We start from the raw sequence: 15728 nt of genomic DNA, 5'->3' as shown, positions 1-15728 counted from the left end.
GGCTTCTGACTCATCGCTTCTATTTGACTTATTGATCCATGGTTACTGCTGAAATGGGCTTTATGCTTATGCAGAAGTTAATTGTTGCCATAGAGAAACGGTATTGTTTTTCGGCTCATTAGTGTGTGTTTTCCATTTCTTCATCTCTTGGCAATCCTCACTGGACGTGCTGCTTTTTCTTCCCCCTAGCAAAAATCTCATGGAGGAAATAAAAAATGATGCGAGTAAAGTCCAAAAAAATGAGTCTGTGTTCATCCTTGTTGGTGATTCTCTGATTATTTTCATAGCTGGAGTTATCCTACAGCAAGCTCTGTTTCATCTGTAATTGCATAAAGCCTTGGTTTTAAGCCTCAGCAAAACTTTGATTTGTAGAGCTCTAAGCAGAACACGTCAAAGAACCTTTTTTCCCTAAAGCTTAAATAGGAGATGCAATTCAAATGAAACATTTATTATGCTTATTAGCTGTCTTTCTTTTCTTTTTTCCCAGCCTGGGAATTACTTCCCTGTGTTTATTACTTCTCTTAAACGTGTGGAAGCTGAAGGTGCGTGTAAACTAGACAGTAGACAAGTTTATCTTCTTACTCTGGTGTTGTTAAACCTTCTGGTATTGTATTAGTATCTGACAGCATTACACATTTAGGAAGAAGAGAAACAACCTAACGAGCCACACTGGGCTCTCAAAACTCCCAAGACTTCCCAGCACTATGTTTTGTAGTGTAATACAGCTGCTTGGTGCTGGAAAGATCTTTACGTACTTTTCTTTCCTACCATAATGAGAGTGGTGGGTTTAAAAACTTGCTGAAATAAAAGTCAGTGCAAAAGTGCTTGCCTCCCCAGTAACAGGGGCTAGGAGGAATACAAAATGTTGTGGGGTTTTAGTCGCATTTTTTTAACAGCTTGTTACAGCACTGTACAGGATTCTTCAATTCTGCCTGTAGCTGCTTTCCACTACCAATATTGGTGGAGCTGCATAATACTTAAAATCCAGCATTTTTCCCTAACGCAATAAAAAAGTAGATCTCCTGCACTTCAGGAATGCTGTTCTACAGCATCTCTAAGGTGAGAGGTGCTTGTGGCAGCCTAAGCTCGTGTAATTGCCAACTTTTGGGGTCCTATTGTGCTTATTTCACTCATCTGACACTCTGACCTTGTTTGTTTTTATTTTAGGGAGGGATTAAACGTTATTTATTCTGCTTGCTTATCAAGCAAGCATGGTTTAAGCTAATATGAAATCGTGGCTTTAGTCTTGCTTTTGGAGTCTATGATTGACTGGTGAACACATTAAAATAATAGATACTTCTTCAGTCCAGGGATCTGGATCTTTAATAACTGACACTACAGCATATTGTCTTTCCTTTTCTGCAGAACACCAAGTGTAAAGTCTATCAAGCTAAGACTTTAACATGTCCTCCACAGCCATGTTACTGCACTACCACCAGAGCAGCTTTGATTTCTCTGGCAATGCTTTCCCCCAAAAGAGCTATTATTCTCTGTCACTCCCTCTTTGCTGATCCAGCTGAGAATGGTGGTACAGAAAATATTGAACTTCAGTTGGATCGACTGCCTGAACTGGCTGGCTTCGTGGCTATGCAAACGTTACTGCTGGTGCAGGAGGAGGAGGCTGTGACCGCTCTTCTCTGAAGCAGCTCTCTTAGTTTTGCCTAAGCTTGTCAAGATCTTGGCAGTTTACACTGGGGCTGCAGTGGTACTGCCTCCTCCTTGTCTGTGCATCTTCCCTTGCTGGCACGGGAGTATTTGCAGCCATGAGTTAACGTCAGGGAGTTATCAGGCTGGTGTAATGAATTGCTTTTTCACTTTGTTAGGTTTTGGCTGGATCATGTTTCTGAACTGGCTGCCCATTGAGTGGGTGAGGAATAGGGTGGGAGATGGGGCCATAGTAGTTCTGTAGTAGTTCAATTCGCTTGAGCTTCTCTGGAACTGTACCTTTCCATCAAATGATTTGGGTTAACAAAGACCTCTAGGAAGCTGTTTTGTGTTGGCTTGGCTGGTAAAAACACAAATTGGAGAGTGTTCTTCCGTTTTTCTCAGCTGACATGTTGGTGTGGGCGGTAATGATGATGAGGGGAGGGTGAGGAGCTAGGGCCAGGCTAAGGGCAGTAACCTTGGACTGACACAGCCGTGTCTGGAAGAGGAAGTTTGTTCTCACCTTAACTGTGGCATCCATCAAATACCCGTTTTGAACTGCTATTCTTTTCAGTGCACAGTTAAAGGAGATGTTGCATCAGAAACAAGAAAACTTTCGTAACAAACAAGATCGGGAGGATTATTCCGCTGTGCAGTAGGCAGTGCTCTTTTTTCACTGTCATTGATTGAGACTTGAGCTGATAAACTCGCGAACATTGATAGGCTGCCATCAGTCTGGAAGTACAAATGGTATTGCGTCACGTGAAAGCGCAGTTACACATTCATCCGGAGTCCTTTAAACTGAGTTGGAAGAGATGCATCTATGAAAATCTGAACCGTTCGGCATTTGTCTTTACAGAGTAATTCGTTGTGGAGCCGTGATGTTCTGTTGTGATCACATCTGATGTTTCTGGAGAGTGATTTATACACCTTCTGTTTGTGCAGTGTTGTGACTGGAAGTGTGGCAGGACAAACGATTTGTGTATGAGCCCAAAGGAGGAGTAGGGATGTCCGAATGTGAAGGTACTCTTGGGGAAAACGTGCAACAACGTCAGAGTTTGGGGGGCAGAAACAAGTCTTTGGCTTCTTGAGTGCTACATCCATAGGGTTCTTGGGTTTTGATGTTGAAGGCAGAGCCCAAGTTCTTTGCCTTCTAAGTGAAATGCTGGTGTCAAATACAGTGTTTTAAAGCTTGGACCGAGCTGTCTGGAATTTTTTCCGGTTACCTTTCCTTTTCTAGGAAGCAACAATCTGGAAATTCCTGATGGATTGGGTTGTAAACAACACTCTCTAATAAACTCCCAGGGCATCTGTAAAGATTAATCAGAGCTGCTTTTTGTAGATACTTGGTCATTGGCTTGGGCTTCTTTACTGGGCACAGATCTAGGAACTCCAAGTACTATTGAGGCTCTTAAGAGAAAAACGTATACTGACATGCTTGGCCAGAAACACTTTTACCATATTTTAACCATACTTAATCTGAATGTGACCACTTCTATTCAGTTTATTTTTTGTAAGGGAAAAAACAAAAACAAATGTTAAGGGTTCCTCTTCTACTTTTAATGTTGTTTAAACTTGATTAGCACTGTTTTATTCTGTGTCTGGGCTTCACTCCTAACAGGGAATTGATTTTTAGTGTTTTTATTTTCTTAAGTTAACTTCTGTAACCTGCTAAGACCAGAGATGCTTTGACTTTCCCAAGGCTGTGCTGCTTGCTGAGGGGCAGAACTGAGCATCCAAGTGCCAAACTCATAGTTACTCAGTTTACCTTGCAAGCAAGTGCTTCGTGGCTGCTACTCATGAGTCTTTGGTTAGCTAATGTCTTTGTGCATTGATCTAAGACTTTGAGTGAGGGTAGTCTGCTTTCAAAGGCATTAATTCATCAACTGTTAAAGTAAAGATCTGTGGAGGGATGGGAGTTAGTTCCTGGTACAAAGGAATGACACAAATGAAACTTGATTCCCAGTCAAGGTAGGCCAGGTCTCACTTTTTAGTAACTGACAGTAAAAGCATTGGGCTTGTATTTAACTTTGTATGCATGGTATGAGAGGAAAGAAAGTATGTATCTTCTTTCTAATGTGTTTAACAGAAATCATCTAATCTCGTTCTTGGATTTTTTTTCTGGAACTCGGTAGCATTCGAACAGTTTGAAGCGAATTGTCAAATACCATGGTCCCTAGAAACTTCACTGCTGGCTTTCCTTTTTCCTCTGATATTTGTTTCTTTCTTGAGGTAATAACCTAAATTCTGTGGAGAATAATCACTGGATACTCCTTGTCATAAAACAACAGTTGGTCCTTGGTTTGTACAGGCCACTGTGGTGCCACGGAGCCATACAGGCTCTGTGCTGGGGACGCGACTGGCCAGTGCCTCAGTACTGAGAGGAGAGAGATGTATTTTACAGCCTTGTCCCCTGGTGTGGATAGCTTTACTAATATGTTTTTGTGAAGTACTTTTTTTTTTTTAAGGCTGGTTGCTGTCAAAGATTGCTTCATGTAATCTTCCTGCTGCCTGTTTTTTGTTTACAATGAGAAGGGATCCTGTTCCTACAAAGCCTGCAAGGCTTAACCTGGTCTAAAACCCCCAAGAGAGAAGTTACTTGTGACCAAGGTGGTGGTAGTCACAGTTCAGTGGTCTGTACTCGGCACAGGGTCCTGTGCGGATCTTCCTGGCGTTCCCCATCGGCGCGGAGTCTGCCTCTACATTGGGATGCTGCTTGTCAGGTTCAAGCCCATCACTGCTGTCCAGTTCCTTCCCTCAGCTGGAAGCATCGTGTCTGAGAAGTAGTCTGCTCGAGGGCCTTACACTGACCAGCTGTTGCAGATCTCTGTGATACTGGTTTTGCTTTTCAGGTTTTGGCAGCTATTTACCAATATAGGGGCTTTTCTGGATTTCCTTCCCCCAATAGCAGATTATCAGTAGTCTTGTTAATGGTTAGAGGTAATTGTTCACTATCTTCTCTTAATAGCCCTTGAAAATTATCACAGGTTAATATTAAATGTTCAGTTTTGTTTGGGGCCATAAGTTTTGGTGTTTTTGCATGGGTTAACGTATCTACATGAAAAACATCTCTTAAATCCTGTTGTTTTTTTTAACTGTATTTCTATGGGGTGGCTTTGAAAGTGTCATGACATTTGTATTTATAATATTTACATATTAGAATTACTTGCTGTTTTCTTAAATTGCATGAATTTATATTCTTTCTGAGGCAATTTGTTAATTTAAAGGTACCTTTCAGCTGTGCTATGCATGGATTTTCCTATGTAAAGAAAGTGGCCTGTAAAGCCATTCAGCCTGGGCAAGTGGTCAGCCCTGGGTGTTTCTTGGTAGCAGAAAGTCAGCCTCATGCGAAGGAGGGAAGGACTGCATCAGCCTACATCTTTTTGTCCAGATAGTTATCCATATCCTTCCACAAAATGCTTGTTTTAAAAGAGCCTTTCTGTATTTGATCATATATTTGTCATCTAAGCAGAAATGCTTCACCTAAGCAGTGTTTTAGATTTAATATATGGGATTGGTGGAAAGAAGGGAGTCTGAATTCTCTGGAAAACCCCATGGCTGCCTTTTGGTTCAGGGCATCGTGTTACGATAAAATCTGGGCTGCTTATCGTTTCATTTACAGTAGGGTTATGCAGAGTCAATTTGCTCTTTAGGCTTTGTTTGGGCAAATTGTGACCAGCTGGCTGAGATGGTCTAGGGACTTCTCCACCCGTTTGTAGCAAATGGCACGGTCGCTGCTTTAGGGCATTCCTGCGCTGGCCCCAGGAAGGGTGCAGAGGTGCATCAACAACTACTAGGTCTTCTCTTGGCCTTTTACCATCCTGAATGCTCTCGCTCCGATTTTCATAAGCAGTGCTCAGTCTGAGAGCCTTCCAAATAAGGTCACTGTTATTTTTTCCACAATACTGTCATACAAAAGTTCGTGATTGTGCAAAGACACTAAAGGAGAGCTTGGAAGGTTAGTTTGGCACAAATTTGAACAGCCGAAATGTTTGTTTATTTCTTTGTCCTGTGAGGTAGCGTATGCCTCTTTAAAGAGGTGTATGCTTAGTACTATGTGAAAGTTTTCCTCATTCTTTAAAGTACAGAATTTGTACCTCAGAAAGGATGATTTTTGCTTGAATGCACGATCTTAGCTAGCCATTGATACAGACATAATGCACTTCCATGTTGGTTACCTCGTGTCAGACACAGTCCTGTATTTCAGTTGTATTTTTAGTCATGATAACTTATTCTCTGTGTAATTAAGCCTTGTTTGGACATTATTCACTTTGCATGTGAGAGTTTGTTCTCAACATAATTGCATACAGATAGTGTTTTTAGTATCTTGCCTGCACAGAAGCTAGAAACATAATTTGGGCTGGAAAAATCCATGTGGCTTGTCTGCCTACAGGATTTGTTAAAATTAAGCTAAGGACCCATTTCTGCAAATCTTACAGAGTAAACAGTATTCGTCATTTAAGTGGAAAAAAAGAATTTGGCTCCAGCACGTGGCAACTTAGCAGTTGTTAAATTAGTATTTTAATGCTGTAGGTTTAGTTCCTCCCTCTTTCTGTTTGAGGCAGGCAGAGCTGAGGTATAGAGATGCCCTAAACATGGTGAGGTCATGTGAACTGTGGAAGCATTATTCTTGTTTTAAAAATACTAAGGATAATGAAGATGATGATCTAATTTATTTATGAAATCCAGGGCAAAAAATCTGAGTCAGTCTTAATTTCCTTATTCCTCAATTTCCTGTCTTAATTTCTTAATAATGAACTGCAACGCTTTGCTGTGAACGAGCATGTTCACTTGGTTGGAAAGAAGTTTTCTGCAGAACAGCTTGCTGTCTCCTATTAGATGTTGTCTCTGATCTGTGGGAATTTGGTTGATTTGACGCTTTATTACTCTCTTTCACTTCCCATGTTTCAGAAGAAAATAGTATAGCTATGCAGAGGTAGGAAGCTTTTTGGAAATACGATGTATCGTGGAATGGTCCAAGATGCTGGATTGTCACTGATCTCCGGTCTTGCTTGATGATGGCTAACCTTCTTGCACTGCTCAGTTGCAGTTCAGGATCCCGGGACTGTTGGAGTGTATATTCCTTTCTTGAATTGGTTCTTGCCCAGAATGTTTCTCTGTTCCTGCAGCCTGGCTTGTTTTCCAGACCAGTATTATTGGGTGGTTAGTTGTCACTCAGCTCCTCAGGTAAGGCCCTGACTGATTAGTAAGGATCCACACTAGGTCGTCATCTCATGCATTTCAGATCTAGGAGCTCAGCTTGATTAAAAATATATATATATATATATATTTTTTTCCATGTTTGTTATCAACAGGATCAGTTCCCTTTTTCTGCTTCTGCAAGCACTAGAACTGGAGCTTTGGGTGGGGGAGCAAGAACAGAGGGGCTGTGCTGTTGTTAAAAGGAAGTGACATGGATCCGGTGCGTGCTGCCAATGAGGCTGTGAGCTAGTTTGTTCTGGAAGTGGTCCTGCCTGCGTGCCTCACCCTCAGAAGGGTCCACCTGAAGTGAAGATAATGCATTTGGGAGCTCTTTACACGGAGTTTCTTCTAGATGTATAAAGGATCTCTGCATAGGAGAGAGGCCACCAATAACTTGGTACAGGTGCCTTGTCAGTAGAGAGGGGTCTGTAGCTCTGGTCTTACGAGTAGTCAGCTATGGGTTGCCTTGTTGTAGGAAGTAAGTTTGCATGATGAGAACACAACTCATAAATGAGATGAGATCTCAAATCCATCCATGAATGTAGATCTTCTCATTACTATACCGTTATCTTCCTGTATACTTCTAGTAGACGGCAAGATGATATCTGAACCAACTGGATTCTGTTCTTCGCCTCACTCCTTGCTCCCACCATAGCGTTTCACAGGCTGTCCAGCCCTCTAACTGCAGGTAAACGGTAGTAACTGAATGGGCGTCTTGCTTTCTACAGCATTAGATCAAGTGGGAGATGGAACCAGTTGGTGTGGCCAGAATGCAGGCAAATGCTGAAATGATTGATGAGATGATTGTGAAGATACAGTTGCATCTTGCCAATTATAAGGTTTCCTTAGGGGGGAAAAAAATCTAGTCCTAAAATCTTTCTTCCTTTAGATCTTTAGCAATGAATGGAAAACTTCATTTCTTAAAGGAGTTAGGCTGTGGGGTTGGGTTTCTTAATCCCCCTTGCTTATACGTGATTGCCTCTGGCTCCAGTCATATCTGAAAATGTACAAACATGCTTATTCCAATCTCCTTAATGTGGCTTTTACATAAATGATTGTTTGTTATCCAGTTTACTGCTTTGGTGTTTGGTTTTGGTAAATTCTGCGTAAGCTCCCTTTCTGCTTTCAAAGACGGTCTTTCAGCTTTCTAATGCACATCTTTCTGCTGTTTGCCTTTTAGCTTCATGAACTAATTAACAATTTATTTACTCAACTATTTGAGGTGACATTATATCCGGTCTAGTTCTGTACAATGAGATGGTGGATCGATCTGCTGTGATTTGCTGTCCCAGTTTCTTCAGTGGGAAGGGACTGGCATCGTATCACCCCCAGATCCCAAGGACCGCTCATCTGTTGTAGAATAGCTGTAGCCACAGTACTATGAAATTCATGTTGGAATTCCTTCCTTCTTCCAGATTTTTTTTTTCCAGATATACTTTGTTACTTCTGTGAATATCACCAGCAAAACCTTTGTTTGTTTGTTCTTGGACTGTGCATTCCTTGGTTTACCATGTGGTGTGGTGTTTGTAAGGCAGGTATGGCTGGCAAGGCCTTAAATAATACTGTCCTAAAGCTGCAGGCATAATTCTTGGGACATATTGTTTACAGAAAGTGGGGAATGGTGCCAGTACAAAATATGCTGGGAATTGCTTCTCCAGACAGCTGTTTTCATGGAACTGTGAGTAGCTCTTTCGCTCAGGACTTAATAGCTCATAAGGCATGAACAAAGCAGTTTGTTGAATCCTGGTCATTCTTTGCTCTTTGCTTCTTTTAGGCATATCAAAATGATTGAAGATGATTAGTTTAGGAAAGTAGCAAGGATGGTCTTTTATTTTTTTTCTCAGAGTACCAAAGTAGGTGTTTTCCCCCTTTAAAAGCAAACAAATGGTCGTTACCATATCAGGTGTCACTCACAAGGTATGTGTTCAAATTCAACAAAGTCTTTTTTTAAATTAAAAATAATAATAAGAAAAGATGTAATTCCAGTAATTCTGGTATGGAGTGCATGGGCATTCATCTCATGTAGGCTTAGGTGCTAAAGCAAACCCCATTTCTGTAATGTTAGTTATCACGTTATTCTGTGTTTACTTTAGGGACCTCATTATCTGCTGTTTTAAGTTTGGAAGTGGATTACAGGAGATCCTAGATTTTTATTCTAATTCTTTTCTTCCATACAATTTGTAAGTTGTTTTTACTTTTACTAAAGATAGGAATTCGTGGCCTGTCACCACCCTCACTGTATTCCCAGCATTTGCAAAACCAAGACAAGTGTCTGTAATGTACATTATTTTCCTACAGTTATAATTCTTTAGTGGAGTTGGGATCATTTAAGCTCAGATACTTGGAAAATATGTACAGTGGTTACTGTTTAGACTGTCACATACTTTTTTACTCTGTGCTGTCCAGACAAAATTAGGGTAGCTCTTCACAGTTAACGTTTTTTTTGTGACTCATCCTTCTTGGAACAGAGATATCATTTACTGTTTATCTGAAAGGCGTCGCAATAGTTTCTTCTAATGCTCTTGAAATTCTCCTTTATTTGGTAATAAGTCTATATTGTCTAGTGGCCTTTAACCAGGTAGCAGAACTTCTATTTAACTGTGACTAGTAGATGTCTTAAGATCAAAAATTCAGGCTGACAAGAAGTGGGAGAGGCAGGACTGCAGCAGATTTTATAATTCTTTGTTCAATCAGTGAACTAAATCCTGTGTGTAGGTCTGATTCAAAACAGAATTCTTGTGAAGAATGTTTTAAGAAGGATGCGAATGTTGTGAAGAATGGTGAAGAAAATTGCGAATTCTTAGTCTGTTTTGCAAATTAAAATAACACTCTGTGGTATGGAACAGGTTTGTTGAAGTGGAAGGTGGTTGATGGATCCTTCTTCTCCTTCTGTATGCTCCCCCTGGGAGCTTCAAAGGGAAAGATAATTTTTTTTTTTTAGTAAAAGACAATTTTTTTTAGATCTGACAACTTTATTTTGTTCTATACATCTCCTATTTGTTAATGTTATTTGGTGTTATGTCCAAAAAACTTAAATTCTGCTACCTTAACTTCATTCACTTTTAGGTTCCTGGCATGCCAGGCTCGGGGTTGTGAGTCATGTTTTGACCTTTCGTTTTGGTGCACAGTAGAAAGTTATGCGTGTGAGAATGCCATTGAATACATTGAAAAGTATTTACTGCTCAGTATAGCAAATAAAACAGACAAGACTCAAGCCCTTTCTAGGGTTAAGGTGCCACACTCTAAGTTGCAAGATGCCCATAACCCCTGGAATTTATGGTTTTAAGCCTCATTTGAAGTTTATAACATTTCTGTGGTTCACAGGTCGTTCCTTCTAAAATACCGCTGAAGGAGGTGGTAGATGAGCCTCTAGGCAGTATTATGACATTGAGAGAAACAGCCCAGAACGTGAGCTGTAAAGTCAAAATTGAATTTCCCCAGATAATTTTGTTGGCTAACGAGTATTTTTCATCCTGGCAGTGACACTACTCAGGAAGTCCAAGGGTGGCCATGGTTATCGCATGAAGTTTCAAACTGTTTGCCACCACTGAAAGAAGTGGTCTCATTGCTGACCATGTGTTTCTGCAGTACCTGTCTTGTGTTTGGCTCGATAAAACCATAGCCACTCATTAAACCATCAGGAAATTAAAACAGAAAAAGAAGCGAATCTTTTGTGCTGGTGTGAAGAGCTAAATCGTCTCTAAGTTGTCTGGCAAATGCTGCTGTAAGGGAGAAAAGGAACTAGGGGCAGCAGTGGGCGGTTAGATTGCCATTGGCATCTCCTGCAACCTGGTCTTAAACATGAGAAGGATCCTAGCTTCCTTCAGGGCAGGTCCTCCTGGGAATCAACAAGACCACTTGCAGTTCGTAGCTGAAACTAGTTCTGATTTCCATGTGGAAGGGATATGCTGCTGATTTTGGGGGTGTTTGGAGAGCAAGAAGGTTGTTTATGTTTTGGGGGAGGAAGTTGCACAAAGCAGTAAACAAAAACGGAATTGCCTGTGAAAAAGTACAGTGTTTCAGCTTTAGGAGAGGTAAGTGGTTTATGTCATTTCTTCAAGGATGTTTTTCATTGCAGAAATGTAATGCAAGGTTTGCTGGACTAGAGAGGCGGGAAAGGGCAAGCATGGCCTTCAGGCCTGTTTCTCAGGACACTTCTGACTGGGGGAAGGTAGAAGTCCTGGGGACTGGATATGGTCTTTTTTTTCCTTTGTGCATGGGTATATCACTGATACTTGCTGTGTGGTTTTTCATTTTTGAATGAGGGTTCCTCATGTGGAAGATGGGCTGGTGTTAGGAGAGTAGTGGTGAGCAAGTGCTAGCCCTGAGGAAATCTGTCAGGTGCCTGAGCTCGTTAGCCATGGCTAAAGCCATCAAGTTTTAGGCTTGTGGGAGCCAGGTAGCTTAGAGAACCTCACTTACACAAAACCTTGAGCAATGATAGACTTAAGCCATGAGAGGAAGGAAGTTATTGCTTGTGGGTCCTTAGTGTCTGTTTTCATCTCCCCCCTGTTGCTGGCTGTCATTCTCTGTGCTTCTGAAGAGACTGGAGACAAGCCTTTTGTCTGTGTAGTCTGCCTGGGAGACCTCGTTTATTTCAGGAACTGCCCCTTACAATGCTGAGCTCAGTGAGCATTGATTTTTGAGATGTGCTGTAATGGAAACAAGTGCTAATATATAGGAGTTTTTGAATGTTCTTGATTTAATCAGCTCCTGCTTTCAGGAAGACTGAATTGCATCTTCGTAGGATTTGTGTTTCCGTGCTTGAAACCCTGAGGTACCGTGCGTGCAGGTGCAGTTACTTGCCATAACTGTTCAGTATGATCTGTAAAATCCTGTGTTTTACTACTTAAAAGTGAGAAACTGTTGAGATTTTCTATCTAATGCATTACAGGCTATGGCTGTGACACAGTTACTCTGTCACTATGTTCTGTGTTACTGAGGTATCAACTCAGTGCCTTTAAAGTTAATTTCCATTTCCCTGTAATGCAAAAGGCTGTGCCGGGGCCACATCCAAACTGGGAAAGATGTCACCACTCGCCAGGGCTCTGAGTCCCCAAACAGCTCTGCCGAGAGCACAGGATTTCTGAAGAGTTGTTAATTTCAAGCAGCCTGTGCGAGGAAACCTGGAGTATAGCTGAGCTCAACTGAATTTGAAAATACACTGCATGGACCAGTTATTATGAGGTAAACACCTTTGTATTTATGGGAGAGCTAAAGAATTTTAGCCATGAAAGAAATGTTGTATGATTATAGACTCAGTAAGATTTATTTGGGTAGGAGGAAGTGTTTAATTTCAGTTTGCTCCAGCCAACTTTCTGTAATACTCTGTGCTGCCAAATGCCAAGCTGAATCACTGTTTTTAAATGTTATTTCAAAGTAAACTTGCATTATACCTGTAACTTAGCAGAAGAAACTGAATATTAAGTGCACTTTGGTCTGTTTCCCTGGTAAAGATGTCTACTTTGTTTACTCAGCTATAACTTAGCACTTGATCCTTAACATTTGCCTGGAATTTTCCCACTCTGTTAGTTCGTAGTCTCTTTTTCTTTAGAGTGGTGATTGAGCGTTGCTGTGTGCAAGTCTGACTTTCTGAAAAGGCAGCAAGCAGCAGAGTTCAAAATATGTTTCAAAAGCAGTTTCCCAGTTTGTTTAGCGCTGCCATGAGGGTGGTCAGTCTAGAAAACTAATGGATTATATGTGTTATAAGGTTTGGTTTTGCCCCAGACTTCGCAACATCACTGTTGTAGGTTATTAACTGTGGTCTGCACAGTTCTGTATCCATAATAAAGTCCAGGTGCTTTTGCCATTGAAACATTGTCATCTATTCCTATTCTTTGCTTTAAAAGTCTCTAAATTTGCTAGTATTAGCAATTTACTGATAAGACACTATTTGGGCTTGAGTTATAGTCAATTTTGAGAAATAAGAGTATATACTTTTTTTTCCTCTTTATTCCGGTGCAAGACACCAAGTGAGCAGTTGGTTTGCTATGGCACAGCTGTGATTTGGCTCTTTTTGTCTCGTGGAGTTGTCAGTTTTCCTACAAGATAATACTGTAAAAGAGATCCAATAACTTGTGTATGTGTGTTGGGTAAAGCTTATTTTATGCCAGAAGTAATGAGGGGTTATTTTGTATGATGGTGTCTTCAAAATTAAGTGTTCTGGTATTTCTAGAAAAGCTCTACCAGTTTTCCAAATAACTTGTAAATCTCTATGTGTATCAGAGACATTATCAATTCCCAGCAAAGCAGAATCAGATATCCTGTCCTTGTTTTGCTGGATACAAATATCAAAATTCTTTCTGAATGTGGCAAATAGCTTTTGAGTTGTTTCATGAAACTGAGTTTTTTTTAAATTTATTATTTTCTATATGCCTTGATGTCCTCATAGGTTATATACATGGGTACAGGGGTTCTGCTGCTCGGTGCCAGAGTGAGCTGCCTCAAAGTGAGGTATGAGCCTTGTGTTTAGATAGTGCTGCAGATATACCTTAAGAAGATTGCTGCAGAGAAGTCTGAGCCTGGGGAAAGCTATGAATAATAGATGCCTTTGAGCACTGTTTGATGCAAAGGAGGTGTTAGGACAAAGTAAGTGATTGATGATCCAAGCTATTTATTGACATCCTCTATCCTGCAATGATTACTTGTGTAACTCATCTGATTTTTCTTAAATTATAGTGAAGATGAATTGTCTTCCGCGAGTTGCCTTCAGTCCAGCTGGTTATCCAATTTGTTTAACTCTGACAGCAGTTATTTTAGATTCTGACTTGTTTTGGTGCTACTTCTCTCAGAACAAGCTGTTCACTATGAATGTGAACAGGTTTATTTCAAAGTAAAGTGTCTAACAGAAATTAAACTAGGAAAAAGGCTGAGAACCTTCAAAGTGAGAATAATGTATATTAGCAGAGACAACGTGTGAAGGCTTTTGGAGAGCAGTTCTTTGATTCTGAAATAGTCTGGATGAAGTCCACTTTTTAAAAGTTGATATAGAAAGGTTTTTTTCTTTTCTACTCATTTCGTAAGACTTAATCATGAATAAAATTGATTTTCTTGTCAAACCCAATCTTCCGTTATTCTTCATATGGGAAAGCTTAAGAGTTATAAACTTCTAGAAAACTTGAAAGGGCAGATCTTATCTTGGAAAGCCATACTTTTGTGCTGAGTAGATGAAACAACACTTCCTGTTCATTTCTTCATTGGAAATGCTTGCTCAGAACAGGTAGGGCTTAAGAGGAAGATTTTTTCCTGGATATGGCTTACAACTCTTGTCCCTTTACATCAGCACCCTTCCTCTCAATCCCAAAAGTGCTGCCTGTTGCTGCTGTAAGTTAAAGCTCAGGTGCTGTTTTAAGAGTAATCAATAACCTAGAGGCCATTGAAGCCTCTGACTAAATTGTGCAAGTGGAGATCTTCCTGCAAAAGCATTGGAGGATGAGATTGTCTCATTGCACAATTGTTTTCTGTGGGGCGTTTTCTTTTATTAGCACAGAAGTACTGGTGTATGCACCAAAGATGTATTAGCAACAGAAGTGGAGGAATGTGTTACTTTAAACACATTGCTATTCAAGATATGTTTTACCTTGTGGTTCTTCGGTCATAGGGTAGGTTAGTATAAAAAATGATCTTGGAGCAGTCAGATGCAAGACAAGCTTTTTCTTCCTCCCACGATCTTATTTTAAATTTGATCTCTTTTAATTTAGGGGGGTTAAAAATACATTTGTTCCTCGAGACATAAGGGTGTGTCCAGAAGACACTTCAGGGAGGAATAAAGAGTACAAGAAATAAAATAATTAAAGGTTATAGGTAAGCAGTGAAGTCTATTTAAACAGAAGTAACTTGCTAAGCTTGTGTGGTTTTATTCTTTATGGATCCTGGAGTCACAAGGTCTACCCTGGTGCTTTTAAAATCAGCTCTGGATACAGAAGTGAGGGAAGGATCTCACAGTTTTGGTAAGTCACAAGTCTGTAATTTAATTTTGCAATTAGTTCAGCCATGCTAGTTGAAGCTCTTCAGGCTCATAAATTTAGGAGTGCTCATGATTAATCTAACCATTAGAACTTGTGTTAAAATACATAGGTTTAAACACCTAGAAATCCCCTGTGACTGCAGCTTTGCTGAGAGCAAGTATGTATGCTTTGAACCAGACAACATGATTCTTGAAAACTGGGTACGCTAGAAATATAACAATGATGGAAAATGAGCAATGCTTTTCAACTGACATGACTTAAAATGTGAAGCCTTGTCTGTAGGAACCCTTCCTCTAAAGGCAATTTCAACACAGTTGCTAGGAGAACCTTGGGTCAGTTGTTAGTGGCAGAGATGGAAAAATGGCCATTTCCATTTTCTTTCCTGAGCCTCAACTCTGCCGGGACTGTAGCAGTGTTAACCACAAGCACCAGTCTAAAATGCTTAAAAGGTATGTGGTGATAACTTTTCCATTCTGACTATGGGAGAATGGATGCTAGCTGACACTCCCAAGAGAAGGTATTTATTAGCAGACTTGAGAGCTAGCCTATTAATAAATGACAACATCAACTTTCAGGAAAAGGGATTTCTTTCTGGATGAGTAAGATGATTTTAGGGATACATATTTGTCTTAATAGTACCAGCAAACAAACATGAAGCCTTTGTCTCTGGATACACTTTGTAGCAGACTTCTATTCCTTGTGCAGCTTTCAGTGACAAAATAGAACTTTAAATAAAAACAATAGCAATAGTAGAAAGAATATAAATGTCTGGAAAATGGGTAATAACTGATACTGAAACAATTTGGTATTTGCTGTCCTTACATTTAGCACTTTTGAAACAAACAATTCGGAAAATGTTTATTTACCAGTAGAAGTTCGTAAGTCCTATAGACTTGTGGTGGAGGATCTCCTTGC

The 15728-nt window shown here is 40.3% G+C and overlaps 1 protein-coding gene across 11 annotated transcripts in view; it reads left to right on the top strand.

Annotated features, from left to right (window-relative positions):
- Positions 1-15728, top strand: part of NUMB (NUMB endocytic adaptor protein) — a 95479-nt gene that overhangs the window by 759 nt on the left and 78992 nt on the right. Inside the window, exon 1 of one of the 11 annotated variants that reach the window (XM_083839309.1) lies at positions 41-2667. The exons of 8 other annotated variants lie outside the window; for them this stretch is intronic. The gene's annotated coding sequence lies outside the window, so the exon portion shown is untranslated. Of the gene's footprint in view, positions 1-40; positions 2668-2711; positions 12034-15728 lie in introns of those variants that run through there. 2 more of the 11 variants (XM_083839310.1, XM_083839304.1) reach the window with 2 other exon arrangements.

Source organism: Anser anser (assembly GCF_964211835.1).
Source record: "Anser anser genome assembly, chromosome: 5".
NCBI lineage: Eukaryota > Metazoa > Chordata > Aves > Anseriformes > Anatidae > Anser > Anser anser.
This window is presented reverse-complemented; position numbering and strand designations above follow the sequence as displayed.